The following is a 9,273-nucleotide window of genomic DNA, read 5'->3' as shown; positions in this document are numbered from 1 at the left end:
TCCTGCAGATGAATTAGTACAGCTTACCATCTCATATGCTTCAGACTTGAAGAATATGATATCAATTTCATCAGATAGAAATTTCATCATAACAGAATTATAAGGACGTGTGAAATATTTCTATTTCATCAATATTAGCTTGCGTCCCATCAAGCATTTTCCTCAGGTCTCTAGCAAATTATTCAGATGATGATTTTCATCTAGAGACCTGATCTGCAAAAGTGATTAGTTCAATTTCTTCACCACCCACATCTGAAGGGGTGCTAAAGCATTCATCATCCTACGAGCACCATTTGAGAAAGGGGGCATTGAAGCTAATGCACTTCTCTTAACAGTAGGGGGGTTAAAGTACTCATATCAATATGCAGAGAACTTGTTTGAGGATTTATGAACATAATGATTTGAAGAATAACGCTCATATTCATATTCCTTGTAATTTCCCTACATGTTAGAAGCATTATCACGGGTACGAGCATAGTTTCGACGAGTTGAGGATTTTGATCCTCTTGAAGACTCTAGTCCTCCTGAGGAATTTGATCTGGGGTTCAAATTCTTCATAGGTGGTGTCAAGAGGACATTCACCTGAAGATTTTCAAGGCAACTTTTGGGAACCCAGATTTTCCTCAAGGGAGGGCCATTCCTGCAGTTAGTTCCAACATATCGAGCAAATACTTCATCAGATTGGTTTTTGAACAGTTTATAGTTGGAGTCAAATGACTCATCTGAGGAATAGCATAATCCACATGAAAATCCTATTAGATTTGATGGATCAAAAGGAGGCCCAGTAGCAGCAACCGATGAGGTTTTGGGATACTCCTTAGGTTTCCAATAAGATCCATCAGCATTCAATTTCTTCTCAAAGCCAATTCCTTCTTTCCTCGGGTTCCTGTTCAAGATATGCTTTTTGAGCACATCAGAAAGGGTTTGATGTCCTTTGAGACTATTGTATATGCCTGTCACATACAATTCCTTCAGACCTGCATTTTCATCAGTGACATTTGTGTTTTCCTCAAGTGAGGAATTTGACAGTACGGGAGCAGTTGAAGAATTTGTAGCAATTGAAGCATTTGATGATTCTGGTGAAGAATTAGCAGTTTCATGTTTGATGCATTTAAGACATGGAGGAATGAATTCAGCTTGAGCAACACTGATCTGTTGAGCTAATAATGAATCATTTTCCATACGAAGATCATCATGCGCAATCCTCAGCTTCTCAAGATCAAGCTTCCTTTGAAGAAATTCATAGGAAAGTTTCTCATGATCAGCGCGGAGAGTAACATGACGATCTTGAAGATTATCATATCTGGACTGAAGACTTTTCATATCTTCATGACTCCAACATATCATCACTTCTATCTAGCAGTTTTTGAAGCTTTTCCAGGGTAGTTTGTTGTTTAGTGGCAATGATACCAAGTATACTGTAACTGGGTTTTTTATAATCATCAGGTTCACAGTCACTTGAATCAGAGGAGGAAGCATCATTCGGTACCTTCGAATCTTTTGCCATGAAGCAATAGGTTGGAGCAAAGTCATCAGCATAGTCATCAGTGTGGATGGTGTTATCATTTTCTTAAAGGTTGAAGATTGACTTGCTGACGAATGTGGTTGCAAGTGCAAGGCTAGCCTGTGCAGATTCTGAGTCTTCATCAGAACCCTCCTCATCATCACATTCCTCAGATTCTACCTCGGAGTCCATTTCCTTGCCAATAAGTGCCCGAGCCTTTCTGAAACTAATCTTCTTGTGTGATGAGGACTCTGAAGATGAGGATTTTCAAGGTTTCTTATTTTTCTTCGAGTCATCAGAACTTTCATCCTTGTATTTCTTCTTTTTTGATTCCTTTCCCCAACGAGGACAATCAGCAATGTAGTGACCTGATTTCTTGCATTTGTGGCAGGTTCTTTTCTTGTAGTCCTTAGATGAAGATTCTGATTTCCTCATATCTCTTCTTGAAGATTTACCAAACTGGCCACGTCGTGTAAACTTCTGGAATTTCCTCACGAGCATTGCAAGCTCCTGTCCAAATTCTTCAGGATCACCAATGCTACCATCTGAATCTTCTTCTTCAGATGAGGAAATTGCTTTGGACTTCAGTGCACGTGGTCTAGAATAGCTTGGTCCATATCTCTCTTTTCTTCTTGTTGGAATTCATGAGTATTGAGTCTTTCGAGTATATCAGCTGGATCAAGCATCTTGTAGTCTGGTCTTTCTTGAATCATGAGAAATAAAGTATCAAATGAAGAATCCAAGGATCTTAGCAGTTTCTTCACAACTTCGTGATCAGTAATGTCTCGAGCTCCCAGTGCTTGCAGTTCATTTGATATGTCAGTGAAGCGATCAAAGGTATCTTGGCAGCTTTCATTGTCAAACCTCTTGAAGCGATTGAAGAGATTGCGAAGAACATCAACACGAGAATCACGCTGGGTTGATACTTCTTCATTCACTTTGGACAACCTTTCCCAGATAAGTTTTGCTGAGCCCAAAGCACATACTCTGCCATACTGGCCTTTGCTCAGATGGCCACAGATGATATTCTTTGCTTGAGAGTGAAGTTTCTTTAATTTCTTCACATCAGCAGTAGAGACAGTAGTACTGATGATAGGGACGCCATGTTCCACAATATACCAGAGATCGTTGTCAATAGCTTGTAGATGCATTTGCATCTTGGTCTTCCAGAAGGGAAAGTCCTTTCCTTCGAAAGTAGGACATGCTGCAGTAACCTTAATCCTGCCTGCAGTCGACATAACTAAAACTCCAAGTGGTTAAACCAAAATCACACATAACAAGGGAGTACCTTGCTCTAATACCAATTGAAAGTGTTTTATATAGACTAGAGGGGGGTGAAGAGGAGATTTTTAGAATTTCATCACTGAGGAAATTCCTCACTGATGACTAACTTACAGCGGAAACATCAAAGGATCACGAGTGCAAAGTATCACTACAGCAGTTTATCAGGATGAAGAATATGAAAACAGTTTGCACAGTATGCAGCCACGCAGAAAACAGATGAGGATTAACTCGCGTGAAGAATTTGGGGTTGAGGAATTTCACAGAAAGTCTTCAGCAAATTCTTCAAACAGTGACAGTGAAAATCATCAACACATAATCTGAGGAATATAAAGAGTTGAGGAAATAGAACCCGTTTCACAGTGAAGACAGTGGTTGATGACCTGGTTCCAACTGATGTGACAGTTGTACATCTGGTTTGGAGCGGCTTGGTATTGAAACCAAAGAACACACAGTCCCGGAACACACAGTCCCTACCGTATTCTCCTTGGGCTAAGAACACAAAGTCCTCGCCCAACAGTCGTGGTAAGTCTTCAGGGCAGACTTCCGAACCCTCTCAAACTTGGTCACCTGGCGATCCACAATTGACTGCTGGATTGCTCTAGACCATGACGCCTAACCGTCTGGAGGATGCACAATCCTCAAAGGTAAAAGGCTTCAGTCCCACATAGGAACAACTTCTTCAGTGATGCTTAATCACTTGGTTTTCGGTTTGTGGTTTGGTGTTTGGGGTATTTCCTCACTGATGAATTACTCTTGATGACTCTAAGGAATTTGGGTTGCTCTTATGACAAGCGTCAGTTTCTAACGGAGCAGCCAACCAGCTAATGGTTGTGGGGGCGGCTATTTATAGCCTGGGAGCATCTCGACATGATTTGACATTAATGCCCTTAAATAATATGACCGTTGGTGTGGATAAGACCAATGATCTGGCGTGGCTATCGATAACGGCCGGGACCCTCAACTATAATAGTCCTCATGTCTCTCATATTCCTCACTTGAGGCATTTGGTAGGATTAGGCTTGGGTTGAGCATCATGAGGAAATTAATTCCAATGTGTTACCTCGACCCCCTTTAGCAGTACGGTGTTCCTATTACTCAAGTGTGAAGAAAATAAAACAGAAAGGATAAATCTTCATGCTTCAAAGTCTTCAGATTGATTTTCTTCAGGTCACACCGAATTCCTCAATTTCAATATCCTCATGAGGAATATCAATTTCATCGCAAATTCTTCGCGATTCAATTCTTCAGCTTCAGACCAATTTCTTCAACCGAAGATATACATTTTTAGGGGTCGATATTCATCGAATATTTCAAACTCCTCAGCGACTTATAGATCATGTGTACACTCAATAACACATTAGATACTTAACCTATAAGTCTTCAAACCACCAAAATCACTAAGGGGCACTAGATGCACTTTCAGATGTAGACGGTAGAGGAGTGGTAGTTGACTTCTATAGCTTATTCATTGTCGTGGTTTTCCAAATGTAGGGGTCCTTCATCTTACTTCAGTAAGATTATTTTCTGCTGCTTGGAGGGAGCTTCGGGGAGTCCGCCTCTTCAAGGTAATAACTTTACACTTGAGAAGAGTGGCAATCGGATCTTCTAGGGCTTATCCAAATAGGACTAAGATGTTCCTCCTCCTATTGGGTAAATAAGTATGTCATCCATAAGGACAATAACATATTTGTCCTAGCATCACATAAGCACACTGCTCATGAGATATGCGAGAGGAATGGGGATTTGTTCCGGATGGGCACTTGTCTAGGGGTTTGTGATCCAACATAATCTAGTCCTTCATGTCCACGTTCGTTATGGACATGGTTGGTCATGGTCGAGGTCGTGTATCGGCCATAGTCAAATAACTTAGAGCCAAGACCTCTCGTCATAATCTGACCATATTATGGCTTGATAAAGTTTCGAGGTTTCAAGGAACTTAGGATGTGAGTGAACACCCATCACCATATCCTTGAGCGCACCTTCCTAGATGCCAATAGTCCTACCAATTCGAACAGAATCATCCAATGTCAAAAAAAGTTCCACGTCAAGTAAACTCCAACATTACTTATGTTACTCAACTCAAATGTTTGAGAGAAAGACTAAACCAAAATCTCATAAGTATGCTATAACATCTCGTGCGCATCCCTATGTAAAAATCCTCGGGAAGCATACAAGCTGCTAAGCTAGGCTAAGATACTACAATCCAAGTGCTTAGTAAAATTATCCAAGGCCTAAGGTACTACATTTGTACACTAAGGAAACACGTAATATACCAATCCAAGATCTTGTCTCCTTCCTACGAATCAAATTGAGTGTTCCCTCGAACCCATCAATCATCACTTAACCCATCACTCCTACAAGTCTAGTATCGATGGGGTTCTACATAATCACCTAGAGTCCTTCCTAATCCACATAACATTGCGAGGAATATAACACAATACATCCACCAACTTTTCATACCATGACCATCTAAACTCCAAGCTGAAGCTTATATAGATTCTTAAATCAATTTGATGACTCCAATTACTTCTACTAGATCATTGGACTAAATCCAATTTACTCCGAACCATGTGGTCTCATTCACCATCGACACTCTATTAGGACCACCTATTTAAATCCAAATCACTTGGCCAACAAGAACTCCTACTTGCTTCTCCAAGTCATTAGTAATCCATGACTGCTACGTCAAAAAGTCAATTGATTCTACCACCAAGGTTTTAGCTCGTAATCATAATTGTCCTACTGAATCCAAACTTACTCCAGGAATATGTAGGTTATGCTACTTTATCAAATCGTTCCACCAAGTCACCTATCACCATGAAATTCTCCGTAATCCACCAAAGGGGTTAGCTTCTTCCTCAAGGCACCTACCATAGTCACATCAAATCATTGTCTACAATTATATATCCTTAGAACGATCCTTCCTATGGCTTCAAGGTCCTCGTGCTTGCTTAAGAATGAAGGATAATTGTTCAATGTGATCACTTGTTCCATAATGAACCCAGTGCTAAGCAGGGGTTATTAGAGCTCAATGCATGCTCCCGTAAATCCGTGTATTAAATACGGGATCAGAGATCTGAGCTTGGAAGCTTGTGAGGTCTGGGTTGGTCTAGGGAGGGTTTTGAATCTGAGGGAGAAGCATAAAGCTATGGGGTTGTGTATGATTGAGCGCATCATAGTCAGAGTCTTCAGTGTTAGTTGTTTCTTGAGGTGGATCCTTTGGTGCATCTTGTATTGTCGTTCTTCACTTATCGAGAAAGGTGAGGGAGGGAGAAAAGTAGCTTAGAGGGGAGTGCCTAAGGGGGCGGTATAGTGCAAGTGCAATCAAACAAGTGCTGAAAGGCCAAACACAAACATCAAGATGAAGCACGCGATATAATCGCGTACTGATTGCCTGGGGCAAAAGTGCAACTTATATTGAGACATGAGTAAGAAAAACAAGCAGCACACATTATGGTTCCATTCTAACCATCACACGGACTCGACTTCACATAGGGATACACAACTCATCCTACCCTAGGGGTTCTCGGACTTAGTAGTCGAGCTTGCCACTAACACTGAGTCTTCATCAGGTAAACTAACGGCGAAGGTGTCGCTATGTCTCTAATTATTGTTTGATGAAATGATCCGGGTTGCGCCTGAAGATTCTTTGATGACTTCCCTCAGGTAAACTAACGGCGAAGGTGGTTCCTCATGGCCGTTGTTAACACGGTCTTCTGTTTTTTTCATAATTATATCAATGTATTCTTCTCTTCCAAGGTGTCGAGAGTTCCTAGTGGATGGTCCTTTATGTAATGACATCAACAAGGCATGGTAGAGTTCCGACCTGTGGGTTAGGATGATGACAATACCAACACCAAGAGCAGGGGATGAAGAGAACCATTTTTCCTTCTCACTATAGTGAGGCGGACCAAATGGCGAGGTTCTCATCCAACCATGGTTGTCGACACAACAACGGTAATGTCTGGGTTTCTCTATTAGCGATGCATACCATGATTTTTCATATCTCTGTCCTGATCGTCGTAGGCCAATGTTGCATCACCCACGGACAGTGTCGAGGGTGTCACCATCTCCTAAGCCACGATGTCCTCATTTCTCGAGAAGGTAGCTTCTGTTGGTGTTGTCTGGTCATAGCGTTGCCAATCTGGTGTTCCAAACATGTGGGTGATCGTTTAGCAAGGTCGTTTCCTCTCGAGTTACCCATGAGGACTTCAAGGAATCTAATGGTCAGGGCATAAGGGTGCTTGCAACCGTTTACAAGTTTTGAAGAAGGAGATGAGGAGAGTTAAGGGAATCGGGATGGAAGTGCTAAGGCAAAACCTTCGTATCCTTTGAAAATTTTGGAGAGGTGAGAAAGATATAGGTTTTGTAAGGGGTTTGAAAGGTCTAGAAAAACAGCTTTGTCCTAACTAACATCCATGCTACCGAAGAGCTTCCTACAGTCAGGATGGCTGTGATACCAGCTATGTGGGGACCCCGACTCATAATTCGTGATCACCAAATGTACGTGCATAGTGATACCAGTGATCAATGCTCACTGAACATACACATACTGAATAGCAAGAGTCTTATATCCATTACATACAGTTTCACTTGATTATGGCATTCATGGCCACGTCTTCATATATATATTGGAGCGAAAATTCTTCATCGCTAGTGTGAAGCCATGCCATCTGCCTTAACTTATAGGCAATCTGACTAGGAAACATCCTAGCTCACGCGAACGTCACCAGTATATTCTCCATCATATCATATCCTCTCATGCCTAATCAATGAAATAAAGAGTGGCAATCCAATTAGTACTTTGAATGTACTCGCAAGCAACCCATGTTTGGAACGAGGCAATAACAATGCACGATATAGCACTAAGTAGGTAATTTGCAGAAAGGTAGTTTTGAGTGCAATGTCATGATCAATCAACTTGTAAGAGCATGCATCAACGGGTAAACGATATCCATACGGATAGGTTACAAATATCAATATCAACAGAGGACCGAACATCCCATGTTCACCCATCATACCAAGTCGTATGACTTAGCTCGTGAATATTATTGCCATCATTCTCACACAACCATCATTCTCACACACGCACACACAATTGGTTTATGCGAAAACAACTGGACGTAGTTTAAGAGGAACCATCGAACTGTCCTTGACCGTGGACACGGCTATTCGAATAGTTTTACACTTTGCAAAGGTTACACACTTTACCCTCAAGACTCGAGAAACTTACATGTCAGGACATGCCTCGCGGCATTTCTCATACCCGAGGTAAGTACCCAAACATCACCTTTCCCACGACGATACTAGCAAAGAGACCACTCATTAGTGACAATCCCTCGTGATGTACATCACAAGTATCATCCACGAGGGCACGCAACAGTGTGCCCGGTGTTTGTGAAAAAATCCCATGGTCGTGTTGGAAATATGCCCTAGAGGAAATTATAAAATAGTTATTATTATGTTTCCTGTTTCAATATAATCGTTTATTATCCATGCTATAATTGTATTGAATGAAAACATAAATGCATGTGTGGATATATAGACAAAACAATGTCCCTAGTAAGCCTCTAGTTGACTAGCCAGTTTATCAAGGATGGTTAAGGTTCTCTGACCATATGCAAGTGTTGTCACTTGGTGACTGGTTCACATCATTGGGAGAATGATGTGATGGACAAGCCCCAAACTATAAACGTACCATGTGATCGTGTCATTTTGTTGCCATTGTTTTCTGCATGTCAAGTATTCATTCCTATGACCATGAGATCATGTAACTCACTAACACCAGAGGAATACCTTGTGTGTATCAAATGTCGCAATGTTACTGGGTGACTATAAATGTGCTAAACAGGTATCTCCCAAGGTGTCCATTGAGTTAGCAAGGATCAAGACTGTGATTTGTCACTCCGTGTGACAGAGAGGTATGTCGGGGCCCATTGGATAATACAACATAACATATAAGCCTTGCAAGCAATGTGGCTAATATGTTAGTCACGGGATCTTGTATTACGGAACGAGTAAAGAGACTTGCCGGTAACGAGATTGAAATAGGTACAGGGATACGGACGATCAAATCATGGGCAAGTAACATACCGAAGGACAAAGGGAATGGTATACAGGATTATATGAATCCTTGGTACAGAGGTTGAACCGATAAGATCTTCGTAGAATATGTAGGTTCCAATATGGTTCTCCAGGTTCCGCTGTTGGATATTGACCGCGGAGTGTCTTAGGTCATGTATGCATTGTTCTTGAACCTGCAGGGCCCACACACTTAAGGTTCGGTGATGCTTCGATATAGTTGAGTTATAGGTGTTGGTGACCGAAGGTTTGTTCCGAGTCCTGGATGAGATCACGGACGTCATGAGGGTTTCCGTAATGGTCTGGAAATGAAGATTGATATATAGGATTGTTTCATTTGGCCTCCGGAAAGATTTCGGGCATTGTCGGCAGTGTACCGGTAGTGACGAATGGGTTTCGGGTTT

At 41.5% G+C, this 9,273-nt stretch overlaps 1 pseudogene; it reads right to left on the bottom strand.

Annotated features, from left to right (window-relative positions):
• Positions 1–249: 249 nt before the first annotated feature.
• LOC123443641 lies at positions 250–1,239 on the bottom strand (annotated as a pseudogene).
• Positions 1,240–9,273: the final 8,034 nt, after the last annotated feature.

The sequence above is a fragment of the Hordeum vulgare genome, chromosome 3H (genome assembly GCF_904849725.1).
Source record: "Hordeum vulgare subsp. vulgare chromosome 3H, MorexV3_pseudomolecules_assembly, whole genome shotgun sequence".
Lineage (NCBI taxonomy): Eukaryota > Viridiplantae > Streptophyta > Magnoliopsida > Poales > Poaceae > Hordeum > Hordeum vulgare.
The sequence above is the reverse complement of the archived record's forward strand: the minus strand, read 5'-3'. Positions and strand labels throughout refer to the sequence as shown.